We start from the raw sequence: 19,599 nt of genomic DNA, 5'->3' as shown, positions 1-19,599 counted from the left end.
CTAACCAGACATGGCTCTGTCCTTTCCCTACATCATGCATGCATGCTCTGCAGCCACAGTGCACTTTCTCCTTACCCTCCCACCCCTTCCCTTGGAGAGAATGGCCATTTTCTCTCCAACCCTTGCCTGGGTCCACTGGAGGCTGAGGGAGGCTGCAGAAGGCTGCAGCACTAATAACCTAAGGCCAGGTAGGATATTCTGTCATTTACCACACAACCAACCCCTCCAGAATTTTCATCTTACAATCTACATGCCCCCAATCTTCACAATGGCTCCTGTGCAAGAAGGCTGGAGTACTGCAACCAGACTAAGAACATACAATAACAACAGAAATTATGATACAGATAGCAATAAGATCATGACAATCCTCAAGCCTGAGGATCCACCTGGGTTCAAAGTCCTCCTGAGAGATCTTGGGAAGATGGCGGCATGAGTAGGGCAGTGGAAATCTCCTCCCAAAACTACACATATTTTGAAAATACAGCAAACACCATTATTCCTAAAAGAGAGACCAGAAGATACAGTACAACAGCCAGTCTACATCTACATCTATGAGAACTCAGCATCCCATGAAAAGGATAAGATACAAAGCCGTGACCTGGTGGGATCCAAGCACTCCCCCCACCCCAGCTCACAAGTAGAAGGAAAAGAATCAGAGTTGTGGGGGGGCAGTGGAAGCACAGGACTGCTAAATAACTGGCCCTAGTAATCTGCACCGGGAGCACAGACACACATTGCATGGTGTACTGGATATCAGAGAAATGGAAAAGTAAAATCCAAAATGAAGACTGCCAGTGGGTCCCCACAGATGTCTCCCCTGGGACAAAAGAAAAGTGGGTGCTTTAAAAGTCTTAAAGGGACAAGGGCATAACAGGTGGACAAAATCATCCCACCACACTCAGCCCAGCAGGCTGGGAATCTTAAGGAACTTCAGGCACCCTAATCCCCTGGGTGGCAAAGCAGCTCCGAAGCACCTCACAGCAATAAGCAGCCTGCCATTCATTCCCCCCACCAACACTGCAAGCAAACCAGCTGACCTGCCACTGCTGTGGATGAGCCAGGGAGCAGCCCTGCCCACAGCAACCATACAGAGTCTTCTTCCAGCACACAGCTAACTGGGCCAGAACCAGAGGCTGCCCAGCACAGACAGAGGAAGCTGGCAAAAATGCACAAATGGGTGCTATTCTTGCAGGAGAACAGATGCTGCATGCCTGCAACTCCCGGCAATGCCTTAGGCCATCTGAGGACCGCCCAGCCAATGGCAGCTCAGGTAACCCATAGACTGCTCCCTGTGTGTGGAAAACTGGCCCAGGCAGTGCAGAAGGGCAAGGCAACCAGCAAGCAGTAAGGGACTTTGTTCTTCCAGCTGACAAACACGCCACTTGCTGGTGATCAATTCTATTGCCATGAAAAGGCAGAACCTGTTCCAGTCAAAAATCACTCAAACAATGCCAGAGAGAGGGCCTGGCATGATTGATATAACCAATATTCCTGAGAAAGAATTCAAAACAAAAGTCATAACCATGCTGATGGTGCTGCAGAGAAATATGCAAGAGCTAAGGGATGAAGTCTGTAGGTAGATAACAGAAATGAAACAATCAATAGAAGGACTGAGGAGCAGACAGGATGAGGTGCAAGAGACTATTAATGGAATAGAAATCAGAGAACAAGAATACAGAGAAGCTGAGACAGAGAGAGATAAAAGGATCTCTAGGAATGAAAGAATATTAAGAGAACTGTGTGACCAATCCAAATGAAACAATATTCGCATAATAGGAGTACCAGAAGAAGAAGAAGAGAGAAAAAGGGATAGAAAGTGTCATTGAGAAATAATTGCTGAAAACTTCCCCAAGCTGGTCTCACAGACCATGGAAGCCCACAGATCTCTCAACATAAGGGACCCAAGGAGGACAACACCAAGACATATGATAATTAAAATGGCAAAGATCAATGACACAGACAGGGTATTAAAGGCAGCCAGAGAGAGAAAAAAGATCACCTACAAAGTAAAACCCATCAGGCTGTCATCAGATGTCTCAACAGAAACCTTACAGGCCAGAAGAGAATGGCATAATATACTTAATACAAAAAAACAGAAGGGCCTTGAGCCAAGAATGCTATATCCAGCAAGATTATCCTGTAAATTTGAAGGAGGGATTAAACAATTACCAGATAAGCAAAAGTTGAGGGAATTTGCCTCCCACAAACCACCTGTACAGAGTGTTTTAAAGGGACTGCTCTAGATGGAGATACTTCTAAGGCTAAATAGATGACACCAGAGAAAATAAAATCACACCAAAAAAGCATATGAACCAAATACTAACTAAAGGCAAAAACTAAAATCAGCTATCCACAAAAACAGTCAAGGGAAACACAAAAGAGTACAGAATAAAACACATGACATATGAAGAGTGGAGAAGGAAGAAAAAGAAGGGAGAGAAATAAAGAATCATCAGACTGTTTTTATAATAGCATAATAATAAGGTAAAGTTAGATGGTTAGATAGTAAAGAAGCTACCCTTGAACCTTTGGTAGCAATGAATCTAAAGCCTGCAATGGCAATAAGTACATATCTATTGATAATTGCCCTAATGTAAATGGACTGAATGCACCAATCAAAAGACACAGAAAATAGAATGGGTAAAAAAGCAACACCCATCTATATGCTGCTTACAAGAGGATCACCTCAAACCCAGAGATATACACAGACTAAAAGTCAAGGGATGGGAAAAGATATTTCATGCAAATAATAGGGAGAAAAAAAGCAGGTGTTGCAGTACTTTGATCAGACAAAATAGACTTCAAAACAAAGAAAGTAACAAGAGATAAACAAGGACATTACATAATGATAAAGGAGTCAGTCCAACAAGAGAATATAACCATTATAAATATCTATGCACCCAACACGAGCACCTACACATGTGAAACAAATACTAACAGAATGGAAGGGGAAATAGAATGTAATGCATTCATTTTAGGAGACCAACACACCACTCAATCCAAAGGACAGATCAACCAGACATAAAATAAGTAAGGAGACAAGACACACTGAACAACACTCTAGAACAGATGGACTTAACAGCTATCAGACATCTACAGAACTCTGTACCCAAAAGCAGCAGGATACACATTCTTCTCATGTGCACATGGAACATTTCCAATGATAGACCATATAGTAGGCCACAAAAAGAGCCTCAGTAAACTCAAAAAGATTAAACTTCTATCAACCAACTTCTCAGATCACAAAGGTATAAAACTAGAAATAAATTGTACAAAGAAAATGAAAAGTCTCACAAACATATGGAGGCTTAACAACATGCTCCTAAATAATCAATGGATCAGTGAGCATATTAAAACAGAGATCCAGCAATATATGGAGACAAATGACAACAATAGCACAATGCCCCAACTTCTGTGGGACACAGCGAAGGTAGTTCTAAGAGGAAAGTATATAGCAATCCAGGCCTACTTAAAGAAGGAAGAAAATCTCAACTGTCTAAATTTACAATTATTGAAACTGGAAAAAGAAGAACAAATGAGGCCCAAAGTCAGCAGAAGGAGGGACATAATAAAGATCAGAAAAGAAATAAATAAAATGAGGAGAATAACACAATGGAAAAAATCATGAAACTAGAGCTGCTTCTTGAGAAAATAAACAAAATAGATAAACCCCTAGCCAGACTCATTAAGAAAAAAAGGGAACCTACACACATAAACAGAATCAGAAATGAGAGAGGAAAAATCAGGGTGGACACCACAGAAATACAAAGAATTATTAGAAAATACTATGAAAATCTATATGCCAACAAACTGGATAACCTAGAAGAAATGGACAACTTTCTAGAAAAATAAAACCTTCCAAGACTAACCAAGGAAGAAACAAAAACTCTAAACAGACCAATTACCAGCAACAAAATTGAACTGGTAGTCAAAAAACTACCCAAGAACAAAACCCTGGACCAGATGGAGTCACTGATGAATTTTATCAGACATTTAGGGAAGACATAATACACATTCCCTTTAATTTTTTCCAAAACACAGAAGAGGAGGGAATACTTCCAAACTTATTCTATGAAGGCAGCATCACTCTAATACCAAAACCAGGGAAAGACCCCACAATAAAAGAACACTACAGACCAATATCCCTGATGAACATGGATGCAAAAATACTCAACAAAATATTAGCAAACCGAATTCAAAAATACATCAAAAGGATCACATATCATGATCAAGTGTGATTCATCTCAGGGATGCAAGGATGGTACAACATTCAAAAATCCATCAACATCATCCACCACATCAACAAAAAGAAGAACAAAAACCACATGATCATCTCCATAGATGCTGAAAAAGCATTCAACAAAATTCAACATCCATTCATGATAAAAACTCTCAATAAAATGGGTATAGAGGGCAAGTACCACAACATAATAAGGGCCATAGATGACAAACCCACAGCCAACATTATACTTAACAGCGAGAAGCTGAAAGCTTTTCCCTTAAGATTGGGAACAAGACAAAGATGCCCACTCCCCCCAGTTTTATTCAACATAGTTCTAGAGGTCCTAGCCACATCAATCAGACAATGCAAAGAAATAAAAGGCATCCAGACGGGTAAGGAAGAAATCAAATTGTCAAAGTTTGCAGATGACATGATATTGTACATAAAAAACCCTGAAAAATCCACTTCAAAACTACTAGAACTAATATCTGAATTCAGCAAAGTTGCAGGATACAAAGTTAATACACAGAAATCCGTTGTATTCCTGTATACTAACAATGAACTAACAGAAAGAAATCAGGAAAACAATTCCATTCACAATGCATCAAAAAGATTAAAATACCTAGGAATAAACCAAACCAAGCAAGTGAAAGACCTATACCCTGAAAACTACAAGACACTCTTAAGATAAATTAAAGAGGACACTAATAAATGGAAATTCATCCCATGCTCTTGGTTAGGAAGAATTAATATTGTCAAAATAGCCATCCTGCCTCAAGCAATCTACAGATTCAATGCAATCCTTATGAAAGAACCAACAGCATTCTTCAACAAACTGGAACGAAGTTCTAAAATTCATATGGAACTACAAAAACCCCTGAATAGCTAAAGCAATCATGAGAAGGAAGAATAAAGCAGGGGGAATTATGCTCCCTGACTTCAAGCTCTACTACAAAGCCACAGTAATCAGACAATTTGGTACTGGCACAAGAACAGACCCACACACCAGTGGAACAGAATAGAGAGTCCACATATTAACCCAAAAATATGGTCAATTAATATATGATAAAGGAGCCATGGACATACAGTGGGGAAATGACAGCCTCTTCAACAGCTGGTGTTGGCAAAACTGGACAGTTACATGTAAGAGAAAGAAGCTGGATCATTGTCTAACCCTTTACACAAAAGTAAACTCGAAATGGATCAAAGACCTGAATGTAAGTCATGAAACCATAAAACTCTTAGAAAAAAACATAGGCAAAAATCTCTTGGACATAAACATGACCAACTTCTTCATGAACATATCTCCCCAGGCAAGGGAAACAAAAGCAAAAATGAACAAGTGGGACTATATCAAGCTGAAAAGCTTCTGTACAGCAACAGACACCATCAATAGAACAAAAAGACATCCTACAGTATGGGAGAATATATTCATAAATGACGTATCTGATAAAGGGTTGACATCCAAAACATATAAAGAGTTCATGCACCTCAACAAACAAAAGCAAATAATCCAATAAAAAAATGAGCAGAAGATCTGAACAGAGTTCTTCAAGAAGAAATTCAGATGGCCAACAGACACATGAAAAGATGCTCCACACTGCTAATCATCAGAGAAATGCAAATTAAAACCACAATGAGATATCACCTCACACCAGTAAGGATTGTCACCATCCAAAAGACAACAACAAATGTTGGCGAGGTTGTGGAGAAACAGGAACCCTCCTACACTGCTGGTGGGAATGTAAACTAGTTCAACCATTGTGGAAAGCAGTATGGAGGTTCCTCAAAAAGCTCAAAATGGAAATACCATTTGACCCAGGAATTCTACTCCTAGGAATTTACCCTAAGAATGCAGGAGCCCAGTTTGTAAAGGACATATGCACCCCTATGTTTATCACAGTGCTATTTACAATAGTTAAGAAATGGAAGCAACCTAAGTGTCCATCAGTAGATGAATGGATAAAGAAGATGTGGTACATGTACACAGTGGAATATTATTCAGCCATAAGAAGAAAACAAATCCTACCATTTGCAACAGCATGAATGGAGCTAGAGGGTATTATGCTCAGTGACATAAGCCAGGCATAGAAAGACAGTTATCAGATGATTTCATTCATCTATGGAGTATAAGAACAAAGAACAAACTGAAGGAACAAAACAGCAGCAGACTCGCAGAATCCAAGAATGGACTAATGGTTACCAAAAGGGGATGGACTGGGGAGGATGGGTGGGAAGGGAGGGATAGGGGGAAAGAGGGGCATTATGATCAGCACACATGATATAGGGGTTGGGGGCACGGGGAGGGCAGTGCAACTCAGAGAAGACAAGTAGTGATTCTATAGCATCTTACCACACTGATGGACATTGACTGTATGGGGTACATGGTGGGGACTTGATAATGGTGGCAGACTAGTAACTATAATGTTGCTCATGTAATTGCACATTAATGATACCAAAAAAAAATGTGACTGAGATTGACTCCATAGCTTTCCCATTCCATAGGAGGCCAGCAGCTGAACCAGTAGGAAGCTCTGTGCACACTCAGCAAGCAGCAACTGTGGCTAGGAGGCAGTCCCAATAGAAGAGAATAAACTTAAGGGCAATAAGATATATGTTTTAATGACCCCAGCATAGGCAAATCCTGTCCATCAGGTAGGTTGCATGCAAGAGGGTGGTCCTATGATAGGACAGTGGCAGAAATGGGGTCTCCTCCTGGTCCAGCATACTAGACCTGCACCCCTCTCCCTTTGGAAGTTACAGATGGGCTACTGTGTAGGACTATGGGAGGCACATGCACTGGCCTTAATGACATAACAAACTCCCTCTTAAGATGCTCTTACATTCTGGCTGTTCTGTGTACACTACCATGATCTTTGGGGGCCACTCTTGCTGTTACTCCAGGAACACACAGGAGGTCAGCTTCCATATCTGGCTCCCAAGGTGCCAGAAGAGTCAGCCATCACTGTTCTGTGTGTAGAAATGTCCAGGGCCACATACACTCAACAGAGTCTCCAGGGTTGATTATGCATGGTTTGGGCTGGCAGCAGGAATGTTGTTCTGCTGGCCACATCCTGGCTTCAGTAATTCCTCCTTGGTTTGCACCTGCAGTTGTATAGGAGAAGCAACAATGTGTGTTAGCATGTCTGCAGGTCTCAGTGTCCCTTCCAGTGCTTCTCATTCAAGCTCTGTAACCCTGTCCACAAGTGGACTGATGAGGCTATTGGTGTTTCACTTTAGGCCAGATTTTAACAAACCATTGTACCTCTCTATCATGCCTGCATGCAAGAGGGTGGTCCTGTGATAGGACAGTGGCAGGAATGGGTTCTCCTCCTGTTCTAGCATACTAGACCTGCACCCCTCTCCCTTTGGAAGTTACAGATGGGCTGCTGTGTAGGACTATAGGAGGCACATGCATTGGCCTCAGTAAGGTTATATGGTACATGAAACTGCCACCTTATCTCTAATTATTGCACCCATTCTTGTAATGCATGTCCAGTAAAGTGGGTGCCTTGATCACCCTCAATCATCTGCAGCCAACCATAGGCTGCAAAGAGATGTTCCAGGCCCCTTTTGGTCATTTGCTGATCTGCACGACATGCAAGAAAAGCAACCAACAGTTCAGTAGCTGTGTCCAGACAAGTCATGGCATACTGATATCCTTCTGATATGGGAAGGGGCCTAATATAGTCATCTGCCACCTGAGAAGGGGTATCAGCCCCTTAATTATTATGCCATGTTGCTGCAGGACTCAGTTTAAGTCCCTCTTAGAGCACATGGGAAACTCTTCTGGGCTTGGCTGACTTAGCAAGCACCACCAATGGGCTACAGCCCACATTGTCTTTTGCTGTGTGTAAAACAAACGCTGGTGTAGCCATTGGGCCACATCAGAGGCAGGCTTTCCTTCTAGCCAGCACACCTGGGCCAATGTGTCTGCTTCGTCATTCCCTGGGGATGCCAAAGGCAAATGGTCAATCACATGATAATAGTAACAGTCTTAGTCTGACCAGAGGTCTTAAAGGCCCATAGGTCTTGTCACAACTCTTGTGCCCAAAGGGCTGGTAACCAACTGTGCTGTTGGCATGGTACCATGTTGGTAGCCACACGGTCAAGCCCCAATAGATGTCCCAGCTGTCAGTGCAGACAACTATGGGGGAAGAAGGCTCCTGTGTGATCATGAGCCATACTGCCCACAACTCAGCCCATTGGCTGCTCTTCTCCTCTCCATCCTCCATCCATATTGTCTCAGTCTTAGGATGGAAAGCCACAGCCCTCCACTTCAGGGGCTGCCCATAACTGGAGCCATCTGTGTACCAAGCATCTTCAGGTGTAGGGGTGCTTCCCTCCTGAAAAAGACCCCAAAGCAAGTTCTTCCTGTTTTCCACTGGTGTATGTCACTGGCCCCAGTAAGTGTTGGAGTTCTCCACTTAAGGGGCTAGTGGAGATGGTGCTATGCTGCTATAAATATGTGCCCCATTAGGCCAGTGTGGGCATCTTTGCCATGCCACTCTGTGGCGTTTGGGTCCAATCTCACACACCCCTGCAATGTGATAGGTGGTCATTACCTTCATTGGAGCTGTTCCAGTAATGGGTCCCATAGCCAGCAAGGCTTGGTACAAAGCATCCAGTTGCTTCTCTGTCAAGGTGTACCAGTCCTCTGCTCCTTTCCATAGTTGTGACCAGAATCCAGTAGGTTGGTGTGTCTGTTCAAGCCACTGCCAAAGACCCCATCCACAACCATCTTCAGTTACATGAACATCTAACTCACAGGGCCTCAATGGGTCCACTACATTCAAACCCTGCACTGCCTTGACAGCTTGCTTAGTAACAGCAAAGGCAACTGCACATATCTCATCCCAGTCCCACCTGAAGCCCTTTTGTACCAACCAGTATAAGTGCCTCAGAATTTGTACCAGTTGTGACATAAACAATCTCCAGTAGCCAAAAGATCCAAAAACTCTTGTAATACTAGTGGTAGGGGTGGGGAAAGCCTGGATGTTGTCTGTGACTGCTTCGGGGATAACTTTAGTTTTACCCAACCAGACAAACCCCAACAACTTGACTGACAAACCAGGTCCATAAACCTTGGTGCTGTTCATAGCCCATCCTTTCTCCTGCAGATTTTGCAGGAATTGCCCCTTCTAAATCTGAAAAAAAATCAGATATGGGCATAATATCATCAATGTAGTTATACAATTGCACCATTTGAGGTTTCCTCCATGTGGCCAAGTTCTGGCTACAAACCCATGACAGATGGTGGGACTGTGGAGGGATCCCTGTGGAAGGACAGTGAATGTCCACTGCCGGCCTTCCCATGTGAAGGTGAACTGTTCCTGACTTTCCTGTGGTATGTCCATGGAAACGAATGCATTAGCAAGGTCCACAATGTAATGATAGTTCCCTAGCTCATTACTAAGGGTGTCCATAAGGGCTGCTGTAGAAGGGACAACAGCATGCAGAGGTGGGTGTGACTTCATTCAATTCTCTGTAATCCACAGTCATACACCAGGAGCCATCTGGCTTTTTCACTGGCAACACCAGGAAATCAAAAGGACTACGAGTGGGCTTTATGATACCCACCTTATCTAGCTCATATAGAGTTTCTCCAATGTCTTTGTGCACCCCCCCAGGCAATTTATATTGCTTACTTTTGTCACCTGCTGAGTACAGGCAGAGCTGCCAGTGGGTGCTCGGCATATCTCCTTGGAACTGCCTTCACCACATGGACCCTCAGTCGGAACTCACCTGCACTCATCTGTTAACCACAGGCCCTGCAAGATATCCATCCCCAAAATATATTCAGGGATGGAAGAAATATACACACTATACTCCTTTGGGGGTAAACCCCCTATTCCCAGTGGGCCTTCTTCATTCTAATTGCCTTACCTCAGGAGCCATCTATCAAAGTGGGGGTCCCAGGACACTGCTTGGGGTTGCTATAAATCAGAGAGTATTTAGCTCCTGTGTCCACCAGTGGCGGGACAAGTTGTACATTCACTGGGGACCAGTGAATTGCTAATTCTACATGTGGCCTCTGGTCCCCATCATGTCCCTCAAGGTCCCACCTTGGCCCCCCTCGGTCAAGCCATAACACCCAATCCCCTTCCTGTGGGGGTGGGGGACCCAGGCAGGGTCTGAGCACTCTCCCTCAGGATGTCCTGCTGGCACACGGGCTGGACATGGGGCTTGGCCTCCAGCTTCTGTGTCTCGGACCTCAGTGGCTGGAACTGCTACTCTGGATTTAGATGATGCCACAGCTCTAGCAAGATCCTACTGGGCTGTCCATCAAGTTTTTCTTTCACTGCCCCTGCCTTTATCAAGTTAACCCACATCTGGGTCCTTGAGACCTTTGTGGAGCCCTTTGAAACTCTTCGGTCAGTAGTAGACTGTATTTCCTTCTGTGCTCTTATTGTTTCAATCTCCCCCAGATCTCCTATAGTACTAGTAGCCTCACTTATGGGTTGCCCTATGTGGGGGGCAAGAATAGTCACTAGGGACCCAAAGAGGGGTAAGAGAGCTGTGTGGAGAGCACCAGATTTCTCATCCCCATGGGAAACAATTCTTCATTGGGGTCCTGAGGGTCCACATTATAGATGATATTTTTCATGTCAACTCCTATAAAGTCTGCTGGAGCTCTGCATATGTTTGCTGGCTAGTTGGGAAGTGTGGTAAATCCTGTGATTAGGCCAAACTTCCCTGAAGGCTGCTGCCAACCAATCTGGAAGCATGTGATTCCCTGGAGTGTGATAGGCATTTTGCAACCTCTGCCGGAGCAAGGGGTGAGTCATCAGGGAAGCCAGTCTACCCATTTCTGACCCAGACAGAACAATTCCCTCTACTCCTAAATTCCAAAGATGAAAAAGCATGTGGGCAGAGGCTCTGAGGGCTTCTGTCAAAACCAGATGCTCATGTCCACCAGCTCGGCCTGGGTATAGGGGCAGAGCAGGGAGTGCTCCACAGCCTGGGGAGGCAGATGCTTCTCTCTCTGAGGAACCCACACTTTTTTCTTCTTTATTTTCTTAAGTACAATGGGTGAGGCTTTCAATATGAGAGGCTGGTGCCTCAGGCAGTGGCTGTGGCAACACTTCCACCTCAGTTCTCAACAGCTTTCATTTCCTTTTCAGAGCATCCCACAACTCATCTCCCTGTTCTTCCAACTGACGCTGAAGGGCATCTCTCTCCTTGGTAACCCTTTCCAATGCTGCAAGAAACAGCCACCCTACATTTCCTCCCACCCCGTGGCCATTCAGTTCCCCTATTTGGTGGAGGACCAGCTCCACTGCCTCTGATGTGGGACCCTTCCCCAATTCTGGATAGGGGCCCACTCCAGTGGGAAGCACCTTACCCCAAACAAAATCCCCACTGGGGGAATCTCTGGGGGAATCCCCACCATACACAGGAGGATCCCCGAATGAATCCCCACCATCCATGGGGTGGGTGGGAAAGGGGGTGGTCCCTGGGTAGATTCCCAGAACCCATAGGGGTTATCCAAGGGTATTTCCCCACCACATATGGAGCTACCCACCAAAACATCACACCCATATGGACAGATATTGGATTCTCTGGGCCCTGCTGAGACTATGCCAAGTGTGACAAATTTCCCTATGAATCCAGTGAAACCAAAATAAGGCAAGAGGAAGAGGTGGTTGGGAGAAACCATTTTTACTGCTCACAGCTTGCTTAAATTCACTAACCAGGCACGGGTGCACCCATTCACCATGGTTGGGCATACATGGTCTGCACCGCAGCGTACTCTCGCCTTCCCCACCAGCCCTCTCAGGGAGAATTTCCATTGTCAGGTCCTCGGTGACTGGCAGATACCAGACCAATTATGTACCAGGAGAGGAGGTGAGGACAGAATGGCCACTTTCTTTCCATTCCTTGCCCCAGATCCACTGGAGGCTGTGGGAGGCTGCAGCTGTAATGGCCTAAGGTCAGGCAGGAGATTCTATGAATTCTGCCATTTACTGCATACTGTGTTTTTTCTCTTGTCTCTGTTCATTCAGTTGCCTCTGCCTGGCATGGCTTCCCCATTCCTGTTCACTTGGCCTAGACCTACTTGTGTTTTAGGTCCCAACATAGATTATAATGCCTCTGGGAATCATTTCTTGGCCCTCTAAGCACCCTTAAGCACCCTATGGATTCATTTATTTCCTCAATCAATACTGATTGCATGCCCACCAGGTACCAACTATTTCTATCATAGTGCTGAACATAATATACTGCGATTGTCTGACTTACTGTCCTTACTAGATCAGAAAGTCTTTGAAGACAGGAATATCTTCATTCACACAGTAAAGATTAACTGAATACCCAACTGCATGCTTTATAATGATGCCACACACTGAGGATGTATACATGGAAGTCCTTTATTAAAAGGTAAGGGAAACTGTCCAGTTGATATCTTCAGTGTGGTGTCTGTGGGATATGACAGACTTTGTTCTAGTCTTCTTTGGAACAGCTTCAATTCTAAATTTTCACTCCTATATTTCCCAAAGTTTCCTAATTTTTAGCTAAAAATTATAGTGATCATAATAATCAAACTTAGAATTCTTATCTTGAAAAATTGAACAAAGACTTGTATCCGGATATGTTGTATTATAGGAGAGATTATATACGATAGGGAGGGATACAGGCTGTAGCAAAATGGAATATGGCTCTGGGGCTAGACTTCCCTGGTACATATTGTGATTACAATGCTCACCTATGTGTTATTAGAAAACTTACTTCAACTTCCTAAGACCATTTGCTTATCTGTAAAGTGAGAAGAAGAATAATACCTCTTAATTTATAGAATTACTGGGTGACTTAGTAAAAAAATTTATGCAGGGCATTAGCATAGGGACTGGAATAATAAAGGCTCACTGAATGTTTATAGCTACGACTTCTATTTGTGTATGGGATTTTTATTTGGAGTACGTTTTCAAAGCAATATTATACCACCACAAAAAGGTATTGCTGTGGGTAGAAAACTTGGGATTCCTTTCCATATACTGGAGACAAAGATTTACCTTCTTTCCTTCTCCAATAAAGCAAAAGGAAACAGGAGCCTTTCCTAACCAAGGTTCATTCCGTTCACCCAAAGACTCCCCCAGACCAGCAGGAACAAGCTCAGGGCAGCCCACTGCAAGGCTGTAAGAATAGTGCCATTACTGTGCAGACCACTGGAAAGTCTCCGAAAATTTGAAAAAATACAGACATAAAAGAATCTCATTCGGCACTCAAGACCTTGGCTTGGGACAATAACAAAATGTTCCCAAGGACAGCAGAAACATTTTCCATTGTTTGACTCAGCGTTCTACTCAGGGCTTAATGACAGAAGGCATTACACTTTTAATTATTCTCCTCTGGGTCCCACCCAGGCCACCCTCTAGCAACTTCTCTGCTGCCCTGCCCAAACCCTGAAGAAGGGGATAGGCACACAAAAGGGGATGTTTATGGCCAGACTGTCTCCAATTAGTCAGAATAAGAATAATAATTGGCTTTTCCTCTGGGTCTGCCTGGAAAAATATCCTGCATTGTTGGGTGGGATGGGGAAGGAATTTTTGGCCACTGGGTCAGATTCCAACCAGGAATCTTCAGGGATCTGCATTGACTGTGACCCATTTCCCCCAAGCAGTCAGAACCCCAGTGACTCAGAAGAGCTATGTGGCAGCAGCCTTAGAAAGGACAGTGAGGCTGCTAAACCCCTGCCTCGTAAGCCTAGAGCATGTAAAATTCTCCTGGGTGTTTGTTTCAAAAAGACAGGTTCCCATCCAAGGTAAGCTAAGTCAGTAGGCCTGGGATAGAGCTCAAGAATCTGAAATTTTAACAATAACCCATCCTCCCCCAGAATAATTCTTTTCTATGTGATCTGCACACCAGTTTGAAGGGGGAAAATTTGCCTCGAATGGCTGCAGGGGACTGGCTGCTAAATATTCTGAGGCCCAGGTCAGATGAAGCTGACTTTCTAGCTCATATAGGATAAAACTGTGCTAAGACATTAATGATTAATAACATTGGGACTAAAGAATAAAAATCAAATATCAGATTCAAATTCTAGCTCCTATAGCTAAGGATTGAAAACATAGTTTTCTAAGACTCCTGCTCCTGCTACAGTAAGAGAAAGCAAGGTTGTTGTTTTGAGTAAGTGGGCACTGTATGTAAATGTGCTTGTAAATTATAAAATGCTCCAACAAATATCTATTGTGGTGGTTAATATGACTCTCAGAACCAAATGCATTTTAACGGTGGGATCCCAAAAACTCTGAGTTAAGCCATAGAAACAACTTTTGAATAGCCACTACAAATACATTTTAGAGCAAGTGAGGGGCTATCTCCAAATATCAATATATAGATCAGGAATATATATTACTAATATATGCAAGTATGTTATATGTATCCATATATATATACATACGTATATACACAGAATACATATGCAGACATCCATATGCAGAATATGTGACTAATTCCCGCTCTGGAGAGTCAGTAGTTTGAGGCCCCAGCTCCTTTGATGACCGCGGCTTCTTCCTATTTTCTCCTGAAGTCCTTACACTTCAGTGCGCACAGTACAATAAAAAAGTCCTCTGACAGCTTTTCTACCTTGTTTTGTAAACCCATCTGCTTACTAGCCAACTGCTTCTTGAATTCTTTTAAGCTGTGGAGAATTTTCTAAGCCAGCTCTAAGTCTTCTCTACGTCCAGGGTTACTGGACAGCTGAACTGCTGGGGAAAGAAACACACCTCTGTTACTGGAACCAGCTCACCCCAAAATTCTGGGGGCTCCTGGCAAAACACCTCAGGTCCCAGCACTAGGGCTGGAGGGTTCAAAGGACGTCCTTCTCCATACCTTGATACTTGAGCAAATCCAGGCACCATTTGTGAGGGCAGAAAATAAAACTGAGGATAAAAACTGGAGGCAGAGAGGGAAATAACATGAAGAAAAAAAAATGAGACACAAGAGTCCCCAAGAAACTCTGGCCAAATACATTTAATAATTTTTACATCTGGTGGGGAAGTAGCCAGGAAAGAGCCCCTGTGTAGGTGGTGGGTCCTGCGGGAATGTCAAGCTGATGAAGCTATCATTCACATGCTCCAGCTTTAGCCCACCTCACCCATCCCCCATTTTCACAAGCTGTTCCTTAGATCAGCAAAGGAACGGACCTCTTAGGTCTCCTCTCTGCAAATGTACCTTTAAATATCTGCATCCTCTGTAGCCCCACTGCCTTCAGGAGAGCACAGGGCTTAAGTCAAAAGGCTGATCAGGGACAAGCAGTACTAATAAGCAGAAAGTCAAAGGAAATGGATACTTAACCTCCACTGTACTCGGAATATCACACCTCCCTCACAGTCCAGATGAGGCCCCGAAGGGACTGAGACCGGCTGTGTGCTCCCAAGCCTGAAGGCCGGCAATGCTGGGTATTGCTGACAATTCTGGGCATAGACGCACTGAGGAAAGCTGGTGGGTGTAAGGGAAATGCCAGAGTGGGAAATTATCATATAATGCAAAAGTGATTATATGAGTTTATAATTTCACCAACATTACATGTGTTCCTGTTCCATATCTATACCAGCAATTGGAATTATCAGATATTACAGTTCTGCTCAATCTGTTAATTTTAATTTGCATTTCCTAATTATTAATGAGGTTGAATATATTCAGATATGATCATTGGTCTTCCCTGTGTCTTCTTTGATGAATTACCTACTCATGTATTATATCTATTTTTATATTGGATTGTTTGTTTATATTCTCATTCATGTACCCTAAAGCTAATCCTTTTTCAGTTACGTGTTACAAATATCTCTGGGTCTGTGGCTCATCTTTTCATTTTATTTATGACACCTTTTGATGAAAAACAATTCTTAATTTTAGTGCAAAATTTATCAGATTTTTCCTTTCTGGTTTGAAAATTTTGAGTCTTGTACAATAAATCTTTACCTATCCTAAGATCATATAGAATTGTCCTGTACTGATTCTAAAAATTTTTAAGTTTTTGCCTCCCATATTTGTCCTAATTCTATCTGGATATTTTAATATTAAAATATTCTTAAGTGCACCAGTAATTTTTAGTGCTAAGTGTACTCATATATAGAAAAGTGCATAAAGTGTAAATGTACATATTAACTATCACAAAGTGATCACCTGTGTAGCCACCTCCCAGGTCACAAAATAGAAGATGTGCCAGTCCTCCAAGTTCCCCCAATATTGCCTCCTAATTACTATTCCCTTCATACCCCACCAAGTAAAGCTACTATTTTGGCTTCTAACCCAGTAGTTTGGTTTTGACTCTTTTCAAAGTTCATATAAAATGGAATCAAAAGGTATGTAATCTTCTTTGTTTGGCTACTTTCATGCAATATTATGTTTTTGATGTTCATCTATGTCATTTAACAGTAGTTTATTTTCATTGAGATATGAAATATATTGTTGAATGAGTTATAATTTATCCACTCTACTATTCTATTTCACTGGTCTATTGCCTATCTCTGTATCAAAATTATATGTTTTTATTTACCCTAGGTTTATAATTTGCCTTTTTCTCTGTTTCTTCTACTCTGTCTACCAAGTGTGGCTTGGCTATTCTAAACTGTTTATTATACCATAAGTTATAAGTTATAGAATCAGCCTGTTAAGTTCTGTAAAAACACTATTGGGATTTTGATCAAATCTCCACCAATTTGAGAAGAATTAACTTTTTTATAATTTCAAGTCTTCCCTTCCATGGACTCAATATGTGTATTTATTTGGACCTTATTTAATAACTTTCAATATAATTTTTTATATACAGCACTTGAACATCTAACAAAAGTACATTATATTTGCTGTTATGTTTTTAAATTTTAAATTTAAACTATATGGAAATGCAGATAACTTTTGTATTGATCTTATATTTGACACTCATTTTTCTACCTATTGGATTACATTTTGTTTTCTATATAAATAGTTATATTATCTGCTACTACTAACACTTTTGTGTCTTTTCCCCCTTCTTACACTTTTATTTTGTTTTTCCTTACAAAAAAAATTTATATATTTTTCTACTTATATTTGAAGAGAAGAAAGCCTGAAAATTATCTGTCTATCTATATAATTAGGCTATTATATATATAGTTTATTTAATTCCACGATGTATAAGAACTCCTACAACTCAAAAATATATATAAGCCAATTTTTAAAATGATCAAAATACTTAGACAAAGAAGATATACAAATGGCCAACAAGCATAAGAAAAGATGCTCAATGTCACTAATCCTTACAGAAATACAAGTCAAAACCACAATGAGATATCAACTCACAGTCATTAGGATAGCTACTGCCAAAATGCCAGAAAATAGGAATAGGATGTGGAAAAGCTGGAACCCTTGTGCCCCATTGGTAAGAAACTAAGCTGGTGCAGCCACTATGGAAAACAGTATGACAGTTCTCAAATAGGATTACTATATGATCCAGCCATTTTACTCCTCAGTATATATCCAAAAGAATTGAAAGCAGTGTCCCACAGAGATATCTGTACACTCATGTTCATAGGAACATTATTCACAATAGCCAAGTGGAAATAACCCAAGTATTCATGGACAGATGAACAGATTAAAAGATGTGGCATATATGTACAATGACATATTAAAAAGGTGGAAAATCCTGACTTGGGCTACAACACAGATGAGGAAATTATACTAAGTGAAATAAGCCAGTGACAAAAAAACGAACACTGTGTGATTCCACTTATATAAAGTATCTGAAGTAGTCATGCTCACAGAAAACAAAAAATAGAATGGTGACTACTAGGGGCCCTGGGGTGGGAGAAATGGATAGTGCTATTTAACTGGCACAGAGTTTCAGTTTTGCATGAGGAGAAAGTTCTGGAGGTGGGTGGCACAGCAGAGTGAACATACACACTAGTACTGAACTGTACACTTAAAAATGGTTAAGATGGAGGGGGCGGAAGATGGCGGCGTGAGTAGAGCAGCGGAAATCTCCTCCCAAAACAGCATATATCTATGAAAATATAACAAAGACAACCCTTCCTAGAATAAAGACCAGAGGACACAGGACAATATCCAGACCACATCCACACCTGAGAAAACCCAGCGCCTCGCGAAGGGGGTAAGATACAAGCCCCGGCCCCGCGGGAGCCGAGCGCCCCTCCCCCCAGCTCCCGGCGGGAGAAGAGCAGGCAGAGCGGGAGGGAGACGGAGCCCAGGGCTGCCGAACACCCAGCCCCAGCCATCCGGGCCAGAGTGCAGGGCCCTCGATACTGGGAAAACAGGGCAGAAAGAACAGTGAGCAGGCACTGGAGGCTGGGCGACAGAGGGCATAAGAAAAGCGCGCGACCATTTTTTTTTTTTTTTTGCTTTTTTGCTGCTTTGTTTTGGCGAGCGCTTTTTGGAAGTCTTAAAGGGACAGGGACCCCAATATTAGGGAAACAGGGCAGAAAGACCGGTGAGCAGAGGACTGAGGCTGGCACCGGAGAATAAAGAAAAACGAACGACCACCTTTTTTTTTTTTAATTAAAAAAAATTTTTTTTTTTAATTAAAAAAATTTTTTTTTCTTGTTTTTTTTGTGGTCGTTTTGTTTTGGCGGGTGCTTTTTGGAAGTCTTAAAGGGGCAGGGCGGGCCACTTAATCCAGAGGTAGGGAATCCGGGATCTCTGGGCACCCTAACCCCTGGGCTGCAGGGAGCAGGGAGGCCCCTTACGGAGATAAATAGCCTCCCAGCAGCTCCTGCTCCAACGCGACTCCACCATTTTGGAGTAGCTGCCCGAGCCAGGCCACGCCCACAGCAACAGCGGAGATTAACTCCATAGCAGCCAGGCAGGAAGCAGAAACCCTGTCTGCGCGCAGCTGCGCAGCACAAGCCACTAGAGGTCGCTGTTCTCCCAGGAGAGGAGGGCCACAAACCAACAAGAAAGGAAGTCCTTCCAGCCGTCACTCGTCCCAGTTCTGCAGACTATTCCTATCACCATGAAAAGGCAAAGCTACACGCAGACAAAGATCACAGAGACAACACCAGAGAAGGAGACAGACCTAACCAGTCTTCCTGACAAAGAATTCAAAATAAGAATCATAAACATGCTGACAGAGATGCAGAGAAATACGCAAGAAAAATGGGATGAAGTCCGGAAAGAGATCACAGATGCCAGAAAGGAGATCGCAGAAATGAAACAAACTCTGGAAGGGTTTATAAGCAGAATGGATAGAATGCAAGAGGCCATTGATGGAATTGAAATCAGAGAACAGGAACGCATAGAAGCTGACATAGAGAGAGACAAAAGGATCTCCAGGAATGAAACAATATTAAGAGAACTGTGTGACCAATCTAAAAGGAGCAATATCCGTATTATAGGGGTCCCAGAAGAAGAAGAGAGAGGCAAAGAGATGGAAAGTATCTTAG

Source organism: Manis pentadactyla, chromosome 4, assembly GCF_030020395.1.
Source record: "Manis pentadactyla isolate mManPen7 chromosome 4, mManPen7.hap1, whole genome shotgun sequence".
NCBI classification, from domain to species: domain Eukaryota; kingdom Metazoa; phylum Chordata; class Mammalia; order Pholidota; family Manidae; genus Manis; species Manis pentadactyla.
The sequence above is the reverse complement of the archived record's forward strand: the minus strand, read 5'-3'. Positions refer to the sequence as shown.